The 9,246-nt window shown below is 36.8% G+C and overlaps 1 long non-coding RNA gene across 1 annotated transcript in view; it reads right to left on the reverse strand.

Annotated features, from left to right (window-relative positions):
• Positions 1 to 259: 259 nt before the first annotated feature.
• Positions 260 to 9,246, reverse strand: part of LOC119580040 — a 15,148-nt gene continuing 6,161 nt past the window's right edge. Inside the window, exon 3 of the long non-coding RNA XR_005229333.1 lies at positions 260 to 277. This is a non-coding gene — a long non-coding RNA (uncharacterized LOC119580040). The remainder of the gene's footprint in view (positions 278 to 9,246) is intronic.

Consider the following 9,246-nt stretch of genomic DNA (forward strand, 5'->3'; position numbering starts at 1 on the left):
CGAATTTTAGAACAAGAAAACACGAGAATATGCCATATCCCTTTTGTTTTTCCTTTTTCTCCTTTACATTGTAAATTTTATTTTATTTGCATCACAAAAAAAAAAACACAAGCAATTTGTCTTTCTCCTCATGCTGAAGGGCGGCCGAAGTTTTTTTAAATTCCCGCGCGTCTAAAGAATCTATACTGAAGCCCATGGGCGTGGGATTTGACGGAGGTGTTAAATAGAAGGCGAAAAGAGAGGTCAGGACACACCACCAGAGAATGGAGAAAAGTCTCTGCAAAAAAAACGGATTTGGTTGTTTATTTTTGGCATTTTTGGTTTTTTACTGAATTTTGATGGGGGGGGGGGGGGAAGGGAGTCGCTGGTTTAAGGACCCACGAGCGTAATCTTTTTCGTGTGCATACGTGGTTCGTGTTTCATACGTGTACTTATATATTTAGGGATTATTATTTGGGATTTATTGTTTCATTCTGGCATTTTTGGCATTTTTTGTTTTTATTTGGGCATTTTGGGGTTTTTTTTTTTTTCTGATTTTGGTGGAGGTGTCACTGGTTTAACTACTACGAGCCTAATTTGTTTAATCTGTCACTGGTTCGTATATATACATCTAATTATATATTAGGAATTATTTTTTGGGACATATTGCCCATTTTACTTTTGAGCTTTAGGCTGTTTTGGAAGTCGTAATGAAGGACTACGAAGAAATCTTTTCCGTATCAAGATTAGTGTCGTACGTTCGCACACGCATCCATTTGGAAAATTATTTTTTACGACATTCTGTTTACTTATAAATTATCTATGCGTATATATTAAAACGATTCCTTACCGAAACCTCCAAAAATATCCTGAAAAAATTTGGGAAAATCCCTGGGTTGCCCGTCCAGCGATAAACCATTTTGAAAAAGGGAAAAAATGGCCGCATATGAAAAAGGCTTAAATTTTTTCTAGCTTATCACTCAATTTAAAAAAAGTCCCTCGGGAAAGGATAGATGGGGGGGGGGGGGGGGAGAACAAGCTAGAAAGCGAAGTATTGTTTTTTTTTTTTTTTATTTATTTTTTTTATCTTTTTTAATATGGGATTAGACGAGCAAATCTAAAAAAGTGAAATTCGATAATCCATATTTTTTTTATTATTTTTATTTATTTTTATTTATTTCTTTTTTTTTACATTTTTAATTTTTCGCAAAAACAAAAAACAACAAAAACACCAATAATGTAATAAAAAATAAAAAATAAAATAATAATAAAAATAATAAAAATTTAATAAAATAATAAAAAAATTAATGATAAAAATAATAAAATAATAATAATAAAAATGATAATAATAATAAAAAATAATAATTATGGATGGCAGGCGACCCCCCTTTTTTCCAAGTACCGACACGGCGCTGATCCCAGGCCGGGGCGTGCCCCCCCCTGGCCAGGGCGTGCCCCCGGCCCAGGCGTGCCTGGGCCAGGGCTGCTTCGGCTCGTCTTCCCTTCAGTTTCGGGGCAAGGATGCGCCCTCAAGGGGGAAACACCAAGGACAGGCCGAGCCCTGGAGATGGCGGGGGCGATCCGGAGAAGCTGGGGGACGCGGGGGGGGGCCCCATCCCCCGGGGCCTACTGCCCGGAGTTGCCCCCTTCCCCATGACCCCTGCGGCCGCCGGACCTCCTTGGCCTCATAGTGCCCAAACCCGGGGCCCCGTCGGACCGGAAAATCCTCAACGCCCCCCTCAAGGTGACGGGGCGCTGCAGGGGGATCCCGATGGGGCTTCCCCCCACGCGACGAAGGCGGACAACGTCGGGGGGGGAGAGGCCCGGAAGGGGCGGTGACCAAGGTCCCCGTGGTGGGGCTTCGGCCTCACGAAAGCCCGTGGGCGGAGCCACCCGCTCGGCTAGTTCGGCGGCGTGGGTGGGCGTGCCCCGTTTTGGGGGAGGGCCTTCCCAGAGCCTCGATGCGACCGGTGGGGCTGGGGCAGTCCCCAAGGACATGTACCACCATGAAGGCTTTTGGGCCCAAGGGGTGAAGGAGGGGCGGCAAAAGGGGGTCCCGTACGACCATTCCAAACGGCCCGAGCTGGCGGAAAGTGGCCCCCCGCTGCGCAGGCCTTTCGGGAGCCCCAGACGCCCGCCTTTGCGCCCTGCCCCGCCCAAGAAAAAAGAGGCGGAATCGCTGATCATAGCAATTTGCCGCAGGGCACCGCCGGAAGGACCAATTAGACAAATATCCTTTTTTGTTTTTTGAACACTTTTATTTCAGAAAGCAGTCATATTGATGCAATTAATGTCATATTATTTAAAACAATCAAAAAATAAATAAAAAAAATATGTTGTATAATACCCGCGTTCTTCCTATCCGTTATCATGAAATATATACTTTTGCATAAAGATACGATACTGATAACTATACAATAAGAGACAAATGAAAAAAATATAATATAACCAGCAATGATTGCCTAAACAACTACTCCCCTGGGGAAGGATCACTGCTCAACCGCCCCAGTATAAAGACCTAGTCGGCTACATGATGTCCGCAGGGCGCTAAGTGGTTCGTCAAACACCGTGCCCGCGGGGACCTGGACATGCCAATTGGAGGTTAGCGCGGGATATCCAGCTTCTTGGCAGTGGGGCTAAAATGCATCCTGCCTCTCAAGTAAGAGTAGGAGGTGGGTGAAAAAGCGTCGCACGGATCAACAAGGGGCGCATCCCCCAGGGTAGAACTGAGTCTACCTCTTCCATTAGTCAGAATCCGCCAGGTCACTAGGACGGGTTAGCTCCAACCCCTGGCCCTGCGGTTCATCCATTTTTGTTCTAACAATCAAAAGAAAATAAGACTTAAATGGACAAGGGAAGAGTATAATGAGATAATGTATTGGTTTGCTATGCACTCGGGAAACCTGTTGCAAAAGTTAAGTGCATGTTTTTTTTGTTGGTGTTCCATTGCCTCAAACTTCAATCACCCTAGGTCGCTGGTAGTGACCCGGTGTTTGATTTTAATTAGCAGATCTAAAGAAATAACAATAATAATAATAATAATAATAATAATAATAACAATAATAAAAACAACAACAACAGTAATAATAATAATAATAGTAATAATGATAATAATAACAACAGAAAATATTAATAATCCCAACTACTATGCAAAAAGTATAAGGGAAAACAAACAAACGAAAAATGTTCCATCCTTTTACTGAATATAAAAAAACATATGACAGTTTACGTCAGAAAGTATTTTGAACTCCATCAGTGACAAGGCAAATAACATACACCATAAACCTGTAGATATGAGCATCACACTATAGAAAAGGTATGAATGAGAATGAATATCTTCACAATACAAGAGATGTATTTGACCGGATTCGATTACATCTTCGTCAGAAACACGTGTATTTCTGGCGAAGATATATTGTGAAATATCGTGATGTATTGTGAAGATATTGTATTTCTGACGAAAATATAAGCGAAACCGGTCGAATATATCTCTTGTATTGTAAAGATATTCATTCTCATTAAAACCTTTTTCTACACTTGCCAACATGAATAGAGTTTATCACACGATACTGACGAACAGAGAATGCAATTCTTATTGATAACATCCATGAGAAAGGTTCAAAACATCTGTTGTGAGTGAGGCAAGGGGTCTCTTTATCTCCTTGCCTGTTAATAATTTTCTTGGAACAAGTGCTCGTAATGTACCATATTTTTTTTAGAAAGCAATGTAAGTTTAGAAGGAGAAATTGGATTCGATTGCCTGTTATGAGGACGAACATTTACTGATGGATTAGATAAAGTCATCATTTAACTTTGTAATGGAATTCCACATATTTGTCCACATATTTGAATAACTAGAAACGCAGATATTAGAAGGTTGTAAAAAAAAAAAAATCAAGGCTAGAATTCCTACACCGCTGGCGATAATGCCTGAATTAAGAAGTTATATGGAAAAATAGAAATATTTCAACCGAGATAAAGATAAGATTATTTAGAACTATCATCTGCAACACCATATCAACTGCACTGCACGGATGTTTGTCGTGGAAGTTAGACAAAGATATGCAGATGAGGATTACCAGCTTTGAATACAGGAGACTACTTAATACTTCATACACTGTGCAGAATACCAATAAAGTTAGAGGAAGAACCGTAGAAGAGACAGGAAATGCTGACAGAATAATAGAAATGTGAAAAAGAACGAGAAAGCTTCAGTAGTAAATCACTAGAAGGAGAAAGAAGAGGGAGGCCACGACTGACTGCAATCTAAGGATGGAGTGCTATGAGCTTAAAGATATGCTAAAAAGAAAAAGGAAAAGGAAGCAAAAAGGAATGGGGGGATGGTGATGAAAATTGTTGTAGCAGTGCATAATAATAATAATAATAATAATAATAATAATAATAATAATAATAATAATAATAACAATAATGACATGATAATAACAAGATAATTATAAAAACAACAATAACAAGACAATAATAATAACAACGATAACAAGATAATAATAATAACAACAACAATAATAATAATAATACTAATAACAATAATATGATACCAAGATAATATAACAACAACAACGAGCTCAAACAAAGAACTTCCCAGTTTCACAAAATAGCAAAGAAATGGCGTCATTTCAGTTAACATTGCTTGCAGGAAGGAAACACCAAGGACACAGAAATTCCAATTAAGTCGACACAGGATCAAACTCTGACTGCAAATCGGTGCCTGCAACTAATGAAGAATGAGCAGGTACTGTCGTCATGCCAGAGGGTGCAAGGGAACCATCGAAACGGAAGGTATTGTGAGTGAATATGTTCTAAGCTGGTATTAACACCTAATATGTAAGGTAAGGTATGTGAAGAGGTGGTAAATATCATTGTCCTGGGAAACTGTGTGAGATATGGGGGTTCCATATCAGGACATGGTGTGAACATAAGCTAATAGAAGGTAGTGGACAAGGGAAGAGTATAATGAGGTAATGTATTGGTTTGCTATGCACTCGGGAAACCTGTTGCAAAAGTTAAGTGCATGGTTTTTTTGTTGGTGTTCCATTGCCTCAACTTCAATCACCCCAGGTCGCTGGCAGTGACCCGGTGTTTGTTTTTTAATTAGCAGATCTAAAGAAATAACAATAATAATATAATAATATAATAATAATAACATAATAACAACAACAACAACAACAACAGTAATATAATAATAATAGATAATAATGATAATAATAACAACAGAAAATATTAATAATCCCAACTACTATGCAAAAAGTATAAGGGAAAACAAACAAACGAAAAATGTTCCATCCTTTTACTGAATATAAAAAAACATATGACAGTTTACGTCAGAAAGTATTTTGAACTCCATCAGTGACAAGGCAAATAACATACACCATAAACCTGTAGATATGAGCATCACACTATAGAAAAGGTATGAATGAGAATGAATATCTTCACAATACAAGAGATGTATTTGACCGGATTCGATTACATCTTCGTCAGAAACACGTGTATTTCTGGCGAAGATATATTGTGAAATATCGTGATGTATTGTGAAGATATTGTATTTCTGACGAAAATATAAGCGAAACCGGTCGAATATATCTCTTGTATTGTAAAAGATATTCATTCTCATTAAAACCTTTTTCTACACTTGCCAACATGAATAGAGTTTATCACACGATACTGACGAACAGAGAATGCAATTCTTATTGATAACATCCATGAGAAAAGGTTCAAAACATCTGTTTGGAGTGAGGCAAGGGGTCTCTTTATCTCCTTGCCTGTTAATAATTTTCTTGGAACAAGTGCTCGTAATGTACCATATTTTTTTTGAAAGCAATGTAAGTTTAGAAGGAGAAATTGGATTCGATTGCCTGTTATGAGGACGAACATTTACTGATGGATTAGATAAAGTCATCATTTAACTTTGTAATGGAATTCCACATATTTGTCCACATATTTGAATAACTAGAAACGCAGATATTAGAAGGTTGTAAAAAAAAAAAAAATCAAGGCTAGAATTCCTACACCGCTGGCGATAATGCCTGAATTAAGAAGTTATATGGAAAAATAGAAATATTTCAACCGAGATAAAGATAAGATTATTTAGAACTATCATCTGCAACACCATATCAACTGCACTGCACGGATGTTTGTCGTGGAAGTTAGACAAAGATATGCAGATGAGGATTACCAGCTTTGAATACAGGAGACTACTTAATACTTCATACACTGTGCAGAATACCAATAAAGTTAGAGGAAGAACCGTAGAAGAGACAGGAAATGCTGACAGAATAATAGAAATGTGAAAAAGAACGAGAAAGCTTCAGTAGTAAATCACTAGAAGGAGAAAGAAGAGGGAGGCCACGACTGACTGCAATCTAAGGATGGAGTGCTATGAAGCTTAAAGATATGCTAAAAAGAAAAAAGGAAAAGGAAGCAAAAAGGAATGGGGGGATGGTGATGAAAATTGTTGTAGCAGTGCATAATAATAATAATAATAATAATAATAATAATAATAATAATAATAATAACAATAATGACATGACAATAACAAGATCATAATAACAACAACAATAACGAAATAATGACAATAATAATAACAACGATAACAAGATAATAATAATAACAACAACAATAATAATAATAATAACAATAATAATGATACCAAGATAATAATAACAACAACAACGAGCTCAAACAAAGAACTTCCCAGTTTCACAAAATAGCAAAGAAATGGCGTCATTTCAGTTAACATTGCTTGCAGGAAGGAAACACCAAGGACACAGAAATTCCAATTAAGTCGACACAGGATCAAACTCTGACTGCAATCGGTGCCTGCAACTAATGAAGATGAGCAGGTACTGTCGTCATGCCAGAGGGTGCAAGGGAACCATCGAAACGGAAGGTATTGTGAGTGAATATGTTCTAAGCTGGTATTAACACCTAATATGTAAGGTAAGGTATGTGAAGAGGTGGTAAATATCATTGTCCTGGGAAACTGTGTGAGATATGGGGGTTCCATATCAGGACATGGTGTGAACATAAGCTAATAGAAGTAGTGGACAAGGAAGAGTATAATGAGGTAATGTATTGGTTTGCTATGCACTCGGGAAACCTGTTGCAAAAGTTAAGTGCATGTTTTTTTGTTGGTGTTCCATTGCCTCAAACTTCAATCACCCCAGGTCGCTGGTAGTGACCCGGTGTTTGATTTTAATTAGCAGATCTAAAGAAATAACAATAATAATAATAAAATAATAATAAAACCAATAATAAAAACACAACAACAACATAATAATAATAATAATAGTAATAATGATAATAATAACAACAGAAAATATTAATAATCCCAACTACTATGCAAAAAGTATAAGGGAAAAACAAACAAACGAAAAATGTTCATCCTTTTACTGATATAAAAAACATATGACAGTTTACGTCAGAAAGTATTTTGAACTCCATCAGTGACAAGGCAAATAACATACACCCATAAACCTGTAGATATGAGCATCACACTATAGAAAAGGTATGAATGAGAATGAATATCTTCACAATACAAGAGATGTATTTGACCGGATTCGATTACATCTTCGTCAGAAACACGTGTATTTCTGGCGAAGATATATTGTGAAATATCGTGATGTATTGTGAAGATATTGTATTTCTGACGAAAATATAAGCGAACCGGTCGAATATATCTCTTGTATTGTAAAGATATTCATTCTCATTAAACCTTTTTCTACACTTGCCAACATGAATAGAGTTTATCACACGATACTGACGAACAGAGAATGCAATTCTATTGATAACATCCATGAGAAAAAGGTTCAAAACATCTGTTGGAGTGAGGCAAGGGGTCTCTTTATCTCCTTGCCTGTTAATAATTTTCTTGGAACAAGTGCTCGTAATGTACCATATTTTTTTTAGAAAGCAATGTAAGTTTAGAAGGAGAAATTGGATTCGATGCCTGTTATGAGGACGAACATTTACTGATGGATTAGATAAAGTCATCATTTAACTTTGTAATGGAATTCCACATATTTGTCCACATATTTGAATAACTAGAAACGCAGATATTAGAAGGTTGTAAAAAAAAAAAATCAAGGCTAGAATTCCTACACCGCTGGCGATAATGCCTGAATTAAGAAGTTATATGGAAAAATAGAAATATTTCAACCGAGATAAAGATAAGATTATTTAGAACTATCATCTGCAACACCATATCAACTGCACTGCACGGATGTTTGTCGTGGAAGTTAGACAAAGATATGCAGATGAGGATTACCAGCTTTGAATACAGGAGACTACTTAATACTCCATACACTGTGCAGAATACCAATAAAGTTAGAGGAAGAACCGTAGAAGAGACAGGAAATGCTGACAGAATAATAGAAATGTGAAAAAGAACGAGAAAGCTTCAGTAGTAAATCACTAGAAGGAGAAAGAAGAGGGAGGCCACGACTGACTGCAATCTAAGGATGGAGTGCTATGAAGCTTAAAGATATGCTAAAAAGAAAAAAGGAAAAGGAAGCAAAAAGGAATGGGGGGATGGTGATGAAAATTGTTGTAGCAGTGCATAATAATAATAATAATAATAATAATAATAATAATAATAATAATAATAATAATAATAACAATAATGACATGATAATAACAAGATAATTATAAAAACAACAATAACAAGACAATAATAATAACAACGATAACAATATAATAATAACAACAACAATAATAATAATAATACTAATAACAATAATAATGATACAAAATAATAATAACAACAACAACGAGCTCAAACAAAGAACTTCCCAGTTTCACAAAATAGCAAAGAAATGGCGTCATTTCAGTTAACATTGCTTGCAGGAAGGAAACACCAAGGACACAGAAATTCCAATTAAGTCGACACAGGATCAAAACTCTGACTGCAAATCGGTGCCTGCAACTAATGAAGAATGAGCAGGTACTGTCGTCATGCCAGAGGGTGCAAGGGAACCATCGAAACGGAAGGTATTGTGAGTGAATATGTTCTAAGCTGGTATTAACACCTAATATGTAAGGTAAGGTATGTGAAGAGTGGTAAATATCATTGTCCTGGGAAACTGTGTGAGATATGGGGTTCCATATCAGGACATGGTGTGAACATAAGCTAATAGAAGGTAGTGGGTCTGAAATGCGTGTAAAAATATCATGGGCTTTCCCATACAGACGGTGAAGTAAGTATTAGAACGTTTAGCCAGACATAACTTTGGTTGATGATAATAATAACAGAAG

The sequence above is a fragment of the Penaeus monodon genome, chromosome 13 (assembly GCF_015228065.2).
Source record: "Penaeus monodon isolate SGIC_2016 chromosome 13, NSTDA_Pmon_1, whole genome shotgun sequence".
Lineage (NCBI taxonomy): Eukaryota > Metazoa > Arthropoda > Malacostraca > Decapoda > Penaeidae > Penaeus > Penaeus monodon.